This window comes from Mchenga conophoros, linkage group LG23, assembly GCF_057382185.1.
Source record: "Mchenga conophoros isolate Kocher_MC1m ecotype Shallow Benthic linkage group LG23, M_conophoros_male_GT1.1, whole genome shotgun sequence".
NCBI classification, from domain to species: domain Eukaryota; kingdom Metazoa; phylum Chordata; class Actinopteri; order Cichliformes; family Cichlidae; genus Mchenga; species Mchenga conophoros.
The window spans coordinates 45,079,710-45,097,645 of NC_140547.1; the positions used below are offsets into that span (position 1 = coordinate 45,079,710).

The 17,936-nt window shown below is 43.1% G+C and overlaps 1 protein-coding gene across 1 annotated transcript in view; it reads left to right on the forward strand.

Annotated features, from left to right (window-relative positions):
- LOC146548102 (NACHT, LRR and PYD domains-containing protein 12-like) overlaps positions 1-17,936 on the forward strand; it is a 431,005-nt gene that overhangs the window by 241,804 nt on the left and 171,265 nt on the right. The window lies entirely within an intron of this gene.

The window sequence follows — 17,936 nt, forward strand, 5'->3', positions numbered from 1 at the left end:
CAGCAGCTGAGAAGAAATCTGCTTCACAAAGTTGGATCCAATTCCAATAGTTTGTGATGCACTTGAACGCAGCGTGAGCAGTTCACTGCCTAACCCCACAGAGACTGTCAGTCTGGACTTTTCTTTATTTCTATTGGCTGTCAGTGAGATTTCAGAGCAATCAGAGACTGTGGGTCTGTGTATGAAGTATAATTCATGTGCAGTTGTTGAAGTTGTAGAATGAGAAATGGCAGTTTGGGGTATTTCCTGCTTTCATTGTCCTGCTTGTGCTGATGAAAATGTTTATTGACGTGTGAATTCATTCTTCAACGCTCGATTCTGCCTGAACAACGTGAAAACTTTGCTTTTCTTTGTGTAACACAATTCAACGCACTGAAGCATCGACTTCTTTCATTATTACACAACAGCAGACTGGTGGCTAATAAACAGTGAATGATGCAGAAACAGATGTTTGAAGCTGTTCTTGGAGTACACTGAGAGAGAGAGAGCTGTGCAGGCAGGAACAGCCAAAGTCAGAGAGAATTCATGAGCATATTGATCAAACGTGAAGCAGAGTTTGGATCTTCTTTTGCTGCTGCTTCACTCAGTTTTGGTTGGAGACAGATGAAACCTGCAGCTTCAGGATCTGTGAGCTGTCCACTTTCAGCCCCGACGGCGTGTCCGTGTACGTGCCGTCGAGTGAACGATCCACGCTCTGTGTTTCCATCTTTGTGTGTTTAGCTGCTCTCATTTACTGTTTTAGCTGTTTGCTGCTTGTTGAAATAGTTTGTGAGCTTTAACCTGAGATTCTGGCAAAATACATTTATATTAAACATCGATTCAGGATTGAATGAATCAACATCGTTTTATTCAAATTAAAACCATTTAAATGGGAACATGAATTTTTTACAGCCGCCTCTAATGCTGGGTAATGTCAGCTGGTCCATGTGCAGCTGGCTGTGAGGCTCAGGGAGCGTCTACAAAGTGCAACACTGAAAGAACATCATCCATAAATATTGAGTAAGAACTGGACTCTCATACAGCGAGACTCAAATGCCTTTAAACATCAGCTTATCCTGCTGATCCAAGTCCAACACTGAGTTTGTAAAAACATGTTTGTCAATCATTTTGTTTGGTTTCTGAGGAAAAAGATTCAATAACTTGCTGCTAATACACAACATTTCATCATATTTCCTCATAACCCTCTTTTGTCTGACCATTTGATCCCATTTGAATTTGCAATAAAGGATCCACAGAGTTTGGTGACAATAATGACAGTAGATGTTTGTGTGAAAGTGCTGGAAGCAAATGAGTGTGTGATGTTCTTTCAGTGTTGCACTTTGTAGGCGCTCCCTGAGCACTGGTCTCACAGCCAGCTGCACATAGAGACCAGTGTTGTTAGTCCAGGTCAGAAGATGACTTGTTGGAATGAAAATGAGCTTGTAGTTTGTCTGCTTTAATAATGTGACTGGAAAAAGGTGTTGGACTTCAAATATGTCCATTTCTGTCACACTTCACCTTTAAAAGTGAAGCCATGTGGTTCCTGGAAGGAAAAACACGACTTTTTCAAGTCTTTGTCCTGTTTTTATGAGAAATGTACAACTTTAATGTTCATCTTTTTTTTTTTTAACTCAATTTTTATTATAATTTACAACATTGCAACTTGTACTTGTCGATGTTCACAAGTAGGACAGTTACAGGAACCGCAATGCAGAAATGTAGATTAAAATAAGAACTGCAATTAGGAAGCACAAAACAAAACCCAAGCAAACAAACAAACAGACAACAACAAAAACAAAACAAAACAAAACAAAAACTTTATGTAATATTAAATAACATGTGACAAACTTAGCCGTAAATGGACAAAACGAAACAGACCTATGCTAAATTATTGAAACAGTAAAGCATGTATGGGTCGCCAACGCTCAGTAAACAATTCTCTCTGAATCCGCAGAGCAGATGTTGTTTCCTCCATCTGGTAAATTTCTCTTGCTTTATCAATCCACATATTATATGAAGGTGGGTCAAGATTCAGCCATTTAATAGTGATACACTTTAGTGCTGCTGTAAGCAAGATTCTTAAGAGATACGTTTTATTGTTTCCCGAAAAATCATTTGGTAAGACTCCTAAAAGGGCTAACTGTTGGTCTTTTGTTAATGGTTGTTGGAAAACTGTACTGAGAACTTTAAATATGTCATTCCAAAGTGAGCAGATTTTTGGGCATGACCAGAATATATGTGAGTGGGTTCCTAAAGAAGTACCACAATTTCGCCAGCAGGTGTCAGGATTTGTAGGCTTCATTTTGGCCATTATCTCTGGGGTTCTAAAATATCTCATGACCACCTTCCATTTAAATTCTCTCCACAGCCCAGAATTAGTCACCAGATGGGCTTCACCGAACACCTCTTCCCAGGTGTCCTCTGAGATTTGAGTGCCAGTCTCAGCTTCCCACCTTGCCTTAATATCCAAAGTTGCATTTGTATTGAAACTCATAAATGTGTTATAAAAATGACTGATTAATTTTGGGGAGGAATTACTTTGAAATATTTTTAGAAATATTTCCTCAATGGGTGAGGGCTCCAAAACTTGCCTCCATTCTTTATGTTTTGTCAAAAAGCTTCTTAGCTGCAGAAATCTAAAAAAGTCAGAAGAAGGAAGCCGAAACTGACCTCAACTGTTCAAATGAGCTCAGGTGCCCATTCCTCACAACATGACAAAGTTTATGAAGCCCGCTATGTGACCATGCTCTGAAGCCAGAGTCTTCCACAATAGGAGAAAAACCCTGCAGGGAGGAGAGGCTTGATAACATTGAAATTTCTTTTGGAAGACCAAATGATTGTTTGATTCTACGCCAAATCTTTAGTGTGACCCTCGTCCGTTCCCCCATATGCACATTTTTAATTGAAATGTTAGAACAAAGCAGGGATTCCAATGATCTTTCGCACATTGTCTTCTCAATGTTTAGCCACTGAGTTTCAGACAAATCCCGCACCCATACAGTCAGGGGTCTCATCTGAGCTGCCCGGAAATAATATTTCAGATTTGGAACAGCCAATCCCCCCTGCAGGTTTGACAGTTTTAATCTTTGGAACTTGATCCTTGGGCGTTTGCCTTGCCATATAAATTTGGAAAAAAGTTTATCTAAATTATCAAATGTAGAGCTGGGAATGTTTATAGGCAGCATTTGAAAAAGGTCTAGAAGTCTTGGCAATACATTCATACGTATACTCTCGATCCGACCCAAGAAAGACAGAGACAGGACTGTCCATCGCTCTAAATCTTTTTTTATTTTTGCAACTATAACTTCATAATTTACTTTAAACAAGTCTGATAATGAGTGAGGAATTTGAATTCCTAAATACTTGATACCTTCGTTTGGCCATTTAAAGCCACATCGCTCCTTGAATGTTAGTGAAATGTTTCCTCCTATATCCATTGCCAATGTTTTGTCAATATTAATTTTGTAACCAGAGAGGGAACCGTAATAATTTCTCTTAAATGAGGTACACTGACTGCAGGATTTGAAATGTATAAAAGTACATCGTCTGCATAGATGGACAATTTATGCTGTTCTCCATTAATTGAAAGGCCCTGAATTTCATGTTCTTCTCTAATCAACTGCGCCAGAGGCTCAATACTTATATCGAACAGCAGGGGCGACAATGGGCATCCTTGTCTACGCCCACGTTCCAGTGGAAATCTGGCTGATATTGTTCCATTTACCCGTACAGCCGCCATTGGGTTGGAATAAAGAATCTGTATCCACTTAATTAAGTTTGGCCCAAATTTGAATCTTTCAAGTGTATGGCCCAAGTACTGCCAGGAAACCCTGTCGAATGCTTTTTGCGCATCAAGAGACAGAATCATTGTTTCTTCTTGTTTGGTCTTGTACAAGGACATTAAGTTCAACAATCTACGAACATTGTCCCCATGGTGCCTTCCTGCAATGAACCCCGTTTGATCTGGATTTATAACCTGTGTAATAATTTTACTAACTCTTTTGGCTAAAATCGTGGTGAGAATGCGTGAATCAGTATTAAGTAATGAGACTGGCCTGTATGATTGACAGTTTGTGGGGTCCTTGCCCTCTTTATGGATTACGACAATTGTAGCATCGTTCCAGGACGGCGCCATAGTCCCAGTCTCCAGAGCGCAGTGGTAAGCTTTCAGTGATAAGGGTGCGACTTTGTCCTTAAGTTTTTTATAGAATTTGTTAATAAAACCATCAGGGCCAGGACTGTTTTTAGTTTTAAGGTTTGAAATCACCTGTAAAATTTCTTGTTCTCAAATTGGTTCATCTAACTCCTTTGCTACAGATTCTGGCAGTGTTTTTAAATTGATCTTTTCTAAGAAATCAGACAGTGTATTGTTATCTTTACATGTATCTGAATTTTTATATAATGGCTTGAAAAATTGGCAAAACAACTGGTTTAGTAATCAGGGTTTGATCTGACTTCAACTTTTGGACCATATTACAAGTTTGCTGTTTCCTGAGTCTTATTGCCAGCAATCTACTAGCCCTACTACCCTGTTCATAGTACTTTTGTTTAATGAATCTGAAATTGCCCTCAATTTTCTCGTTTATTAAACTATTAAGCTCACTACGTAACATTTTAAGATCGGAAAGCAAATTGGCTGTCTGTGCTTTTTTGTGTTGTTGATCTAGGTGTTTTATTTTGGCCTCCAATTCAAACCGCCTAGCCTCTTTTCTTTTCTTCCTGGCACTTGCAAATGATATTATGCGACCTCTAATGTATGCCTTGGTGCAATCCCAGAGGGTTAAAGGCGATATTTTCGGAGTTGTGTTCAACTCCAAGTAAGTATTTAGTTCAGTATGTATGAACTCACAAAACTGCCAGTCATTTAGGAGTGAGGCATTTAATCGCCAGACTTTAATGTTCTTGATGCTCCTGTACCATCTCTCTGTCATCCTCCTCGCTCCCTCTTTGCACTCACAGTCTTTGTGCATCATTAACACTCACATGAGGAAAACCAAAGTTTTACTGGGCAGAAGATGATCATCAGTGACGCTGTCTTTAAGATACTCTTGTTAGAAATGTACGACTTTAATGTGAAACATTCAGAGTTTTTTCTCTTGTTGTGTTTGTTTGAAGCTGCTTCCTGTTGGCTTCAGCTGTTTGGAGTTTCCATTTTCTAAACTTCTACATTCTGAACCTTCTTCAGCTCTGAACAGATGATGAAACACTGAATGATTTCAAGCACTTTGTCTAATAAACTTACATCTTTCATTCTTTATACAGATTGGAGCGCTGTGGTTTGTCAGAGATCAGCTGTGATTATCTGGCAGCAGCACTGAAGTCCAACCCCTCCCATCTGAGACAGCTGGACCTGAGCTCCAACAACAAGCTGCAGGATCCAGGAGTGAAGCATCTGTGTGGTTTCCTGGAGAGTCCAGGATGTAAACTTGAAACTCTGAGGTCAGTCAGCATGTTTTAGTTGTGCTGAGATGAATATGATGTGAAAGTTGTGCTGACACTAAACTGCAGACATCAGGCTGATATTATACTGATCCACACTGAGGATCTTCATGGTAAAGTCTGTTTTCTTCTTCTCTGGTTTAGTCCATTGACTGCAGCAGAACAATGTTCACATTTCAAACAGTGATACTCAACGTATGGCCCGCGGCCCACACGCGGCCTGCCCACCTTTCCTGATTCAGAGAGAGGGGACCCTGATTAACTGTGTAGCTTCTTCCTCACAGTTCTAAGTATCAGACACAACAATGAATAATCCACAGCTGACTGTCTTTAGAGGGTCAAAGGTCACGGCACACAGCAGACAGTCAGAAATATTCTAACTCTGATCATTTATCAGTTGTGACACTGTGAGACTTGATCAGAGGTGTGATCATCACAGCAGAGGCCTTTGTGTCAAAGTCACTGAGGATCAAACAGAAACACATGAAGCAGATTTTCCTCTTCTGGCTTTTTATAGCAGATAACCTTCAAAATATTCTGCAGTCGATCAAAAACTGAAGCAAACCATGAAGCAACATGTGAACATGAGCTGATGCTGCTGAAGTGAAGCAAAGTTACAGAGGTTTGATTACAGACACAGCTGAGAGTTTGTAATCTGTCATCATTTTAAAAAGTTTCCATGGAACAGCAGAAATGAGGCTTTACTGTCAGAGACCGACAGCACTGAACACAACAGCAGACTGGTGGCTAATAAACAGTGAATGATGCAGAAACAGATGTTTGAAGCTGTTCTTGGAGTACACTGAGAGAGAGAGAGCTGTGCAGGCAGGAACAGCCAAAGTCAGAGAGAATTCATGAGCATATTGATCAAACGTGAAGCAGAGTTTGGATCTTCTTTTGCTGCTGCTTCACTCAGTTTTGGTTGGAGACAGATGAAACCTGCAGCTTCAGGATCTGTGAGCTGTCCGCTTTCAGCCCCGACGGCGTGTCCGTGTACGTGCCGTCGAGTGAACGATCCACGCTCTGTGTTTCCATCTTTGTGTGTTTAGCTGCTCTCATTTACTGTTTTAGCTGTTTGCTGCTTGTTGAAATAGTTTGTGAGCTTTAACCTGAGATTCTGGCAAAATACATTTATATTAAACATCGATTCAGGATTGAATGAATCAACATCGTTTTATTCAAATTAAAACCATTTAAATGGGAACATGAATTTTTTACATCCGCCTCTAATGCTGGGTAATGTCAGCTGGTCCATGTGCAGCTGGCTGTGAGGCTCAGGGAGCGTCTACAAAGTGCAACACTGAAAGAACATCATCCATAAATATTGAGTAAGAACTGGACTCTCATACAGCGAGACTCAAATGCCTTTAAACATCAGCTTATCCTGCTGATCCAAGTCCAACACTGAGTTTGTAAAAACATGTTTGTCAATCAGTTTGTTTGGTTTCTGAGGAAAAAGATTCAATAACTTGCTGCTAATACACAACATTTCATCATATTTCCTCATAACCCTCTTTTGTCTGACCATTTGATCCCATTTGAATTTGCAATAAAGGATCCACAGAGTTTGGTGACAATAATGACAGTAGATGTTTGTGTGAAAGTGCTGGAAGCAAATGAGTGTGTGATGTTCTTTCAGTGTTGCACTTTGTAGACGCTCCCTGAGCACTGGTCTCACAGCCAGCTGCACATAGAGACCAGTGTTGTTAGTCCAGGTCAGAAGATGACTTGTTGGAATGAAAATGAGCTTGTAGTTTGTCTGCTTTAATAATGTGACTGGAAAAAGGTGTTGGACTTCAAATATGTCCATTTCTTTCACACTTCACCTTTAAAAGTGAAGCCATGTGGTTCCTGGAAGGAAAAACACGACTTTTTCAAGTCTTTGTCCTGTTTTTATGAGAAATGTACGACTTTAATGTGAAACATTCAGAGTTTTTTCTCTTGTTGTGTTTGTTTGAAGCTGCTTCCTGTTGGCTTCAGCTGTTTGGAGTTTCCATTTTCTAAACTTCTACATTCTGAACCTTCTTCAGCTCTGAACAGATGATGAAACACTGAATGATTTCAAGCACTTTGTCTAATAAACTTACATCTTTCATTCTTTATACAGATTGAAGAGCTGTGGTTTGTCAGATATTGGCCTTGATTATCTGGCAGCAGCACTGAAGTCCAACCCCTCGTATCCCACAGAGGTGGACCTGAGTGGAACCTACAGCAACCTGAAGGATCCAGGAGTGAAGCATCTGTGTGGTTTCCTGGAGAATCCACGATGTCGATTTGAAACTCTGAGGTCAGTCAGCATGTTTTAGTTGTGCTGAGATGAATATGATGTGAAAGTTGTGCTGACACTAAACTGCAGACATCAGGCTGATATTATACTGATCCACACTGAGGATCTTCATGGTAAAGTCTGTTTTCTTCTTCTCTGGTTTAGTCCATTGACTGCAGCAGAACAATGTTCACATTTCAAACAGTGATACTCAACGTATGGCCCGCGGCCCACACGCGGCCTGCCCACCTTTCCTGATTCAGAGAGAGGGGACCCTGATTAACTGTGTAGCTTCTTCCTCACAGTTCTAAGTATCAGACACAACAATGAATAATCCACAGCTGACTGTCTTTAGCAGGTCAAAGGTCACGGCACACAGCACTCTGTGAAACAGTTTGGAGCAGGAATTCTTGCACATTTACAAACTGACACTGCTGCACGGCATGCTGGGTAATGCTAGCTGCTCAGGTATGGGCGTGCTAATGGCTGTGAGGCTCTGTGGCTGCAGAACACCGAAGAAGAGAAAAGAGAGGTGGAGGATGAAGAAAAGAGGCGGAGATGAAGCAGAAGTTTTGCTCCAGAGAGGAGCTGTGTCTGTGTGGGCGGGGCTCAGGCTGCTCCGCCCACACAGTGACAGTGAAGCAGGTGAAGAGTAATAAATGAAGACAGCAGACAGTATTTGATAAGCTGATGTACAAACATGTAGGTCGTGTCCAAATTCATGGGCTGCATCCTCCTGAGGCCGCATTTGTAGACCGATTATGTCACAGCGACACGTCGAAGGCTGTCCAAATTCGTAGACTCCTCCGAATGCAGCCAACAAATGCGTCCTCCTTTTCCCCGAATTTGAAGGATGGGTCGGGTGTGTCCTTCGTGGCCTACCATATCCCAGAATTCATAGCGCGGCCCAGCCAAACTCCAGTTTCCAACAATGGCGGCCGCTACTAAGTTTTAAAATTACTCATACTAATCTTTTTCGGTCACAAAATAAACTTTTAACATATTTTCAGGCGAGAAAGTAGCTGTGTAAACATCAAATATCTGCTCGGTTTATCAAGATACCGCATATTTGCAAAAGTGCTTCGACGTTTTCGGAGACGTCTGCTACCCACCAGCTCGATAGCTCGCCGGGAGCTCGAGGGTCACTGAAGCCGCCGAGAACGGCACAACTCCCGGCACATCATTTTCAGATCACCGCGGACTTTCGCTACTCAGGTTAAACGTGATATATAAGTCACTTAGACAACCTCAAAATGTTATTGTTTGGCTTTTTTCAGTGTTTTGTTTGTTCGTGAGTAAATCGGTTTGGCTGAGATTAAAGTTATTAGATTAGATTAGATAAAATAAAACTTTATTAATCCCCCAGGTGGGTTCCTCCTTGGTCTTTACAGAGCTGACTAAACGTCAAACAGAAAACTGATTAAACAGAAGTATGAGACGGTCGAGAATTTACGCCAGTGTCCTGTTATATTTTAGATAGCAAGGAGCAGACGGCTGAGTTTATTAAACTCCACCGAGACAGCGGTGACGCTAATCAGAAGGCTAGACCGTCCAATTTCCCCAGCCGTTTATTTCCAGCCTACCCGACCTTCTGAGGACCCAGCCCACGTAGACCGCAAAGGCCGGGTCCTCGGGAGGATGCAGCCCATGAATTTGGACACGACCGTAGAATGATGGTGGCAGCTACAGAAACAGGTCCATACAGACTGAAGCGTGTCTCAGTCTGAATGTACACTGCTGTTATAAGAGCTGTGGAAACTCAGGTCAAAAGGACGTAACCACACTGCTGACAGTTCCAGGACATTCACAGAGTTACAGCATCATTTGTGACCATAAAGACAGAAAGCTCATCCAAATCCTGGGATTAAAAGTCTGTCCTGGTGGTGTCCAGTCAAACACGTCTCTGTGAAAGCTTCAATCCAACAGGCTCCAAAGTCCTTCTGCTCATTTCCTCGCCGGGTTCTTGATGCTCCTGTACCATCTCTCTGTCATCCTCCTCGCTCCCTCTTTGCACTCACAGTCTTTGTGCATCATTAACACTCACATGTGGAAAACCAAAGTTTTACTGGGCAGAAGATGATCATCAGTGACGCTGTCTTTAAAACACTCTTGTTAGAAATGTACGACTTTAATGTGAAACATTCAGAGTTTTTTCTCTTGTTGTGTTTGTTTGAAGCTGCTTCCTGTTGGCTTCAGCTGTTTGGAGTTTCCATTTTCTAAACTTCTACATTCTGAAGCTTCTTCAGCTCTGAACAGATGATGAAACACTGAATGATTTCAAGCACTTTGTCTAATAAACTTACATCTTTCATTCTCTATACAGATTGGAGAGCTGTGATTTGTCAGAGATCAGCTGTGATTATCTGGAAGCAGTGCTGAAGCTCAACCCTTCGTATCCCAGAGAGGTGGAGCTGAGCTACCACAAGCTTCAGGATTCAGGAGTGAAGCAGCTGTGTGTTCTTCTGGAGAATCCACAACATCAAATTGAAACTCTGAGGTCAGTCTCCACGTTTTAGTTGTGCTGACACTGTCGATCTGTGGAACTAAAACCTTTATACAGGAAGTCTGGTTCAGCTCTTTGTAGACCTTCTAATCTCTGATGCTCTGAGTCTTACTCAGTAGGTGATGCAGAGTTGTGAAGCCGATGTGGGTGAGGACACTCGCCCAGCTCTAACTACTTTGACGTCCAGGCGGCTTCCCTGCTTGTCCTGATACAAACAAACCTGAGTAACCTTGCAGGTCAGATCTCATCAGTCACACCTGTTATGGCAGCTCTCCTCTAGATTGTAGTTCTTGTTAACCTGGGATGGTTTTAGAAGCCTGGACCACAGACTGCAAGGGAAGATATTACTGGGAAAGGCCAAAGCAACCTATTAGACCCATTAAACACTAACATAGATGAATACTCAGATTTAAACCTTTATTGTTTCACAAAGGGTTAAAAAGGGAACGTCCACAGTTTAGACTGCAGCAGATTTTATTAAAGCAGTTTGACAGGAGCAAAGCAAAAACACAAAGAATAAGTGTTTCACATATTAATACATATAACATAATAATAAAAGAAAAGCAAAAGAATGATAAAAAAGAATGAAAAAGTTGTCCAGAGCAGCAGGATGTCTGAGGTCTGCAGAAACACAAAAACACAGCAGCTAAAAATAGTTGTTGAAAGAAAACGAGGTGGGAGCTGCTGATTCCTGAGCTTTGATACTGGATTAGCTTCAGTAGTTATTCCCATCACTGCTGTAGGAGCTACATTTAGTCACAGCTGATTGTCTCCTTTGACCAATCAGAAGACTACTGTTGTAAAAACAAGCAGACAAAGAACCAATGAGAGTGAAGAACAGGATAAAGAGCTCGTGTGATGGAGGCAAAGCAATAATCAGCAGACTGTAGCAGTTTCTATCTGGATGAAAGTAGAAGGAGCTCAGCGGAGCTCAGTCCCATATCTTTGTTTAGAAACAACATCAGTGATTTCCTGCTGCTCGAGATGATTCCAGCAGCTCTCATTACAGCAGCTGATGAGAGAAACAGCTGATGGCTCACAGCTCGTACACTGTTGGATCTCCAGATGTTCACGTGGCTGAAGTCTGTGAAGAAACTGTGGTCCACGTAGTTCACACGGCCTCAGATTGGACCGAGCTCCCTGGATCACTGCAGCATCCTCAGCTGGTACATGGACGTCTCTGTTCCTCAGTCTTGGAGCCCCTGCAGGTCCGTCCACACCACCAGGGTCTTCTCACTCACCTTTCCTTTGTCCTCGTCCTTCATCGGCCGTGCTGTGTCTTTGTTCCTGCGGTGTTGTTCCCACGATGCAGCGCTGATGTTCCCTCCTTGAATGCACAACAAGTACGGTGCTGGTCTTTCTCGGGTGGAGCAGAGACAGATTGAAGTCTTTCAGGCTTTAGTGCCGACTTCCCTGACAGAGGCTGGACTCCATGGTCTGCACAGGAGGCTTCTACACTGTGTGGAGGTGACTCCTGGACTTGAAGACAGGCTGCAGGTACATGTGTGATGAAGAGGAGCTACAGCAGTGTGATGGAGCTGCAGGTGTGAAGGAAGTCCTGCTGTCCTGTCCCACCCTCATCTTTGCTTCCTCTGTCTTCTCTGGACTTGTCCTCCTGTTTCAGAAACAGCACTGCTTCATGCCGAGGGTGGACGGGAGCGTTGGCTCTGATTCTTTTACCGTCCACCACAAGGAGACACTGATGCTGACCTCCTGATTCATCTGCATGTGTTCTGCTTCACACTGCTCACCTCCACCAAAGACTTCACAAACATCTTCTTTCTTTGAGTCCAGTTTGTCCCACAAACACTTCCAAATCTCCTCCTCTGAGATTCTGCAGCTTCTTGCAGTGTGACTCAGCTGACTTCTGACAGACCACAGACTGGCACAGCATCCACATGTGTCTCCTTTCAAACAGGCTCTTGATGTTTCCTCCCACATCATTCTGGCCTCTCAGTCTCCTTTGTTCTCCAGCTCTGTAGCTCCAGCTGGTGAAGCTTCAGTTTTCCATGTTGGTAACAGTAAACTACAGCCTCTGCTGTCAGCTGGGTAACTAAACAGAGCTGCAGCACGTCTCTGCGGTGGTGCTACATCCAGCCTGCAGACGGCCGTCTACATGTTGTAGTGGTTTACAGTCACCAGGGGGCGCTGTCCCAGCCATGCAGGCAGTGGGCTGCTCTGCTTGTGCTGTTGTTGGTGAAGCTGAAGTGAAAGCGAGAGTTAAAACCCTGAACAGTGTCCACTGAGCTTCTCATGCTCTTCTCATGCTCAAAGAAGTTTAACAGGAAGGACGACTCGTCCATCAGGCGTCCAGCTGTCCGTGACCGTGTCCACAGCAGAGTGTGACCGAGGCTTCATGCTAACACGCACACATGAAGCTAATACCACCACGAGCAGCTGCTCAGTGGATTTGGAGGACAAATGTCTGCAGCTTCTCACAAGCAGTATGCAGAATGTGGATCTCCACAAAGACTGTGGAGAGCTCGTCCCACACTCTAAATCCAAACTTGTCTGCACAAAACTTCTCACACGTTCCCGTCACAAGTGTCTTCTAAGTGAAGCTACCAGGTTCAGGTCCAGCTTGTTTATCTGGAGCTGCAGGAGATGATCCATCCTCACAAAGCAACACAGCAGATATGCAAACACACAACACAACCAAAGGATTCTCTATGCATGTCTGTGGCTGATGCTGCTGGAACGAAGCTGTTTGAAACCTTGTTGTTCTGCACTTTGGGACCAGAAGAGGAAACTGAAGCTCTGTGCAGAGGGTCCAATGGAAGCAGCCAAGTGCTGTAAGTGTCTGCTGTACAGGGATGCTGGTTCAGCTGTGGCTCAGTTTCACAGTGTGACTCAATAAAAGCAGCAGGAAATCAAAGCTTGATGCTTTCATCAGTGTGGAAATAAGAAAGTTTCCTGTGACAGACGCTGGAGCTCTTTCACTCTCAGCTTCACAGTTTCAGCTTCAAACTTCTTCCAACATGTTTCTAACACGGCCACATTCCACCTTAATGGAGCTGATATCTTGTGCATCAGCACATTTTCTAAAGGCAGCGATCACATCTTTAGTTTTGGATGTTTAACTGCAGATTGTTTATGTGTTTATAGCACATTAATTACAGCAGCAGCGTTGACCACAGTGCTGTACAAGAATCCAAAATAACTATTAAAATAACTCCTAATATTAATATCACACATCAAATATCAAATAACTCTCATGCTGTATTAAAAGCCAGTGAATACAAATGTGTTTTCAGAGCAGATTTACAGAGACTGACAGCAGGAGCTGGGGCTGTTCGATAGAACGATGTATATATGATGACCATATGAAAACGTCTATCGTTTCATATCACGCTCTTTGTTTCCTGCTTATGTGTTTGTGTGTTTTCCTGATAAAGCTTTCAAAATAAATCTGAAGATCCTGTTGAGAGTTTTCAAAATAAACACAATACAGTACTGCGGTCGCTCGTTTATCGAGTTACGTTCTAAAAATAAGTCTCAGAATGAAGTAGCAGCTTTATGTTTTACAAGTATTATAGAAGTTTTAAGGCAGTTAAACCCTCACTGCACACTTTCTACGCTCTGAGATCCCGCACCGCTGCCTACAACACGGGACTCATGACAGGGGACATGGACCCGTACAAAGCCGCGTCATATAACGTGCGGAGGGCGGTGAAAGAGGCGAAGCAGCGCTACGGGAGGAAACTAGAGTCACAACTCCAACAGAGTGACTCTAGGAGCCTGTGGCGGGGACTAAGGACAATAACGGACTATAAAGCACCAACAACCGGTATGACGAACGCGGCCGTGACTCTGGCAGACGAGCTGAACACTTTCTATGCTCGCTTCGAGGCTGCAGCTAAGGTCTCCAACAATGCTAGTGTTAGCGGCGCTAACGGCTGCAGACAGGAAGATACTGCCAGCACCGGAAACGTGCTCGTCATCTCCGAGCATGAAGTAAGGAGAGCCTTCAAGAGAGTGAACACCAGGAAAGCAGCAGGACCAGACGGCATCCCAGGTCGTATCCTCAGAGACTGCGCATACCAGCTAGCTCCTGTGTTCACTGAGATATTCAACATCTCTTTATCTCAGTCGGTGATCCCCACATGCTTCAAAGAGTCCATCATTGTTCCTGTCCCGAAGAAACCCCACCCTGCTTCTCTCAATGACTATCGCCCTGTAGCCCTCACCTCAGTAGTGATGAAGTGCTTTGAACGCCTGGTCAGAGACTTCATCATTTCTTCACTACCAGACACACTGGACCCACTACAGTTCGCTTACCGTCCAAATCGTTCCACAGACGATGCCATCTCTCATCTCCTCCACACATCACTCACTCACTTGGACACTAGAAGGGGGAATTATGTTAAAATGCTCTTCATAGACTACAGCTCTGCATTTAACACCATAATTCCCTCCACACTCACCACCAAGCTGGAGCATCTGGGACTCAGCTCATCTATGTGTCAGTGGATCTCCAACTTCCTAACTGGCAGACCACAGGCAGTAAGGATGGGCGGACATGTCTCAGCCTCCACCACTCTCAGCACTGGAGCCCCCCAGGGGTGTGTTCTGAGCCCCCTGCTGTACTCTTTGTACACATATGACTGTGTGGCCACTACCAGCTCCACCACCATCATCAAGTTTGCTGACGACACCGTCGTGGTGGGCCTGATCTCTGATAACAACGAGACGGCCTACCTGAAGGAGATTAGGAATCTGGAGAACTGGTGCCAGAGGAACAACCTCCTTCTAAACGTCAGTAAGACAAAGGAGCTGATAGTGGACTTCAGCACTAAGCAGGAGAGGAACTACCAGACCCCCGTCATCAACGAGTGCCCAGTGGAGAGAGTGGACAGCTTCAAATACCTCGGAGTTCACATCACGCAGGACCTGTCATGGTCCTGTCACATCAACACCGTGGTGAAAAAGGCCCGACAGCGTCTCTACCACCTCAGACGCTTGAGAGACTTCCAACTGCCCTCCAAGGTGCTCAGGAACTTTTACTCCTGCACCATAGAGAGCATCCTGGCGGGAAACATCTTAACCTGGTTCGGGAACAGCACCATGCAGGACAGACGAGCTCTACAGAGGGTTGTGCGGTCAGCTGAGCGCACCATCCGCTCCGAGCTCCCTGACCTGCACTCAATCTACAGCAGGCGGTGCTGGACCAAGGCCAGGAAGATCGTGAAGGACCTCAGCCATCCCAACAACAGACTGTTCTCTCTGTTGAGGTCAGGAAAGCGATTCCGCTCCCTGAAGACCAACACAGAGAGACTGAGGAGGAGCTTCTTCCCGCAGGCGATACGGTCTCTCAATCACACCACCACACAGTACTGACCCACACATACAGTTCTTACACACACACTGGACTTTCTGGACTTTGGTTTTGCACAACACTGGTCACTATATTCTTCATTTCCGGTTAATACTTGTACAGCTGCTGTTATTGTGTATATATTTATTTATATTTAGATTTCTTCATACATTCTTATATAGTTCTATATTGTGTATTTTGTTGTACAGTTATTTTATTTTCAACTTTAATTTATATATTTTATCTTATTCTTCCCAGTTAAATTTACCCTTCATTCTAATTTGTGTTGTACAGTTATTTCATTTTTAACCTTAATTTATATTTTATTCCTTCCTAGTTAAATTTACCCTTTTTAATTTTTCATATTTATTTCCTATCTTATTCATAGCCTTTCCTTTTTTGTTTTCTTTAGGTCACGAGCAGTTGTCCAAGCATTTCACTACATATCGTACTGTGTATGACTGTACGTGACAAATAAAAATTTGAATTTGAATTTGAATTTGAATACACTTTTCTCAGACAGGCATGAACATTTTCACACTTTTCTCTCTTGTTTAAACAAAGTTCAAACCTTCATAGAAAAATAAGTTCATTATTAAAGAGTGAAAGCAAAGTTCAATTCAATTCAATTCAATTCAATTTTATTTATATAGCGCCAAATCACAACAAAAGTCGCCTCAAGGCGCTTCATAGATACAGAGAAAAACCCAACAATCATATGACCCCCTATGAGCAAGCACTTTGGCGACAGTGGGAAGGAAAAACTCCCTTTTAACAGGAAGAAACCTCCGGCAGAACCAGGCTCAGGGAGGGGCGGCCATCTGCTGCGACCGGTTGGGGTGAGAGAAGGAAGACAGGATAAAGACATGCTGTGGAAGAGAGACAGAGGTTAATAACAGATATGATTCAATGCAGAGAGGTCTATTAATACATAGTGAGTGAGAAAGGTGACTGGAAAGGAAAAACTCAATGCATCATGGGAATCCCCCGGCAGCCTACATCTATTGCAGCATAACAAAGGGAGGATTCAGGGTCACCTGGTCCAGCCCTAACTATATGCTTTAGAAAAAAGGAAAGTTTTAAGCCTAATCTTAAAAGTAGAGATAGTGTCTGTCTCCCGAATCCAAACTGGAAGCTGGTTCCACAGAAGAGGGGCCTGAAAACTGAAGGCTCTCCCTCCCATTCTACTTTTAAATACTCTAGGAACAACAAGTAGGCCTGCAGAGCGAGAGCGGAGCGCTCTAATAGGGTGATATGGTACTACAAGGTCATTAAGATAAGATGGGGCCTGATTATTTAAGACCTTGTATGTGAGGAGCAGGATTTTGAATTCAATTCTGGATTTAACAGGAAGCCAATGAAGGGAAGCCAAAACAGGAGAAATATGCTCTCTCTTTCTAGTCCCTGTCAGGACTCTTGCTGCAGCATTTTGGATTAGCTGAAGGCTTTTCAGTGAGTTTTTTGGACATCCTGATAATAATGAATTACAGTAGTCCAGCCTGGAAGTAATAAATGCATGAACTAGTTTTTCAGCGTCACTCTGAGACAGGATATTTCTAATTTTAGAGATGTTGCGCAAATGGAAGAAAGCAGTCTTACATATTTGTTTAATATGTGCGTTGAAGGACATGTCCTGGTCAAAAATGACTCCAAGGTTCCTCACCGCGTTACTGGAGGCCAAGGTAATGCCATCCAGAGTAAGAATCTGATTAGATACCATATTTCTAAGATTTTCAGGGCCGAGTACAATAACCTCAGTTTTATCTGAATTAAGAAGCAGAAAGTTAGCGGCCATCCAGGTCTTTATGTCTTTAAGACATTCCTGCAGTTGTGTTTCTGAAATGTGTCAAATCAGCCTTTGCTGGCATTAAATGAGCTTGGTTCTGTGTGAGGAGCACTCGTCCATGGCCTGGGCTCCTCGCTGTCAGGTAAAGTTTCATAAAGCTTTTGAGTTTTTATGCAGATAATGTTGGTGTCCAGTAGGGCTGCCACGATTAGTCGACTAGTCACGATTACGTCGACTATCAAAATCGTCGATGACTGATTTAATAGTCGACGTGACGTTTGAAGCTTTGTAAGATCACAAAAGACGCAGGAATAAGTAGCAGGATTTAAGAGTGTAATAACGGACTGAAATAGAAGATGGCAGCACTGCATGTACAAGGATGCCAGCTGCTGTTAAACCCCGAAGAAGAAGAAGAAGCTGTGTCCCAGAATTCATAGCGCAGCCCAGCTCAGTTTTCAACAATGGCGGCAGCTAGTTAGTTTTAATATTACTCTTATTATTCTTTCTGGGTCACAAAATAAACGTTTAACATATTTTCAGGCGAGAATGTAGCTGTATAAACCTCAAATATCTGCTCAGTTTATCAAGACACCACATATTTTCAAAAGCGCTCCGACGTTTTTGGAAATGTCTGTTACCCACTAGCTCG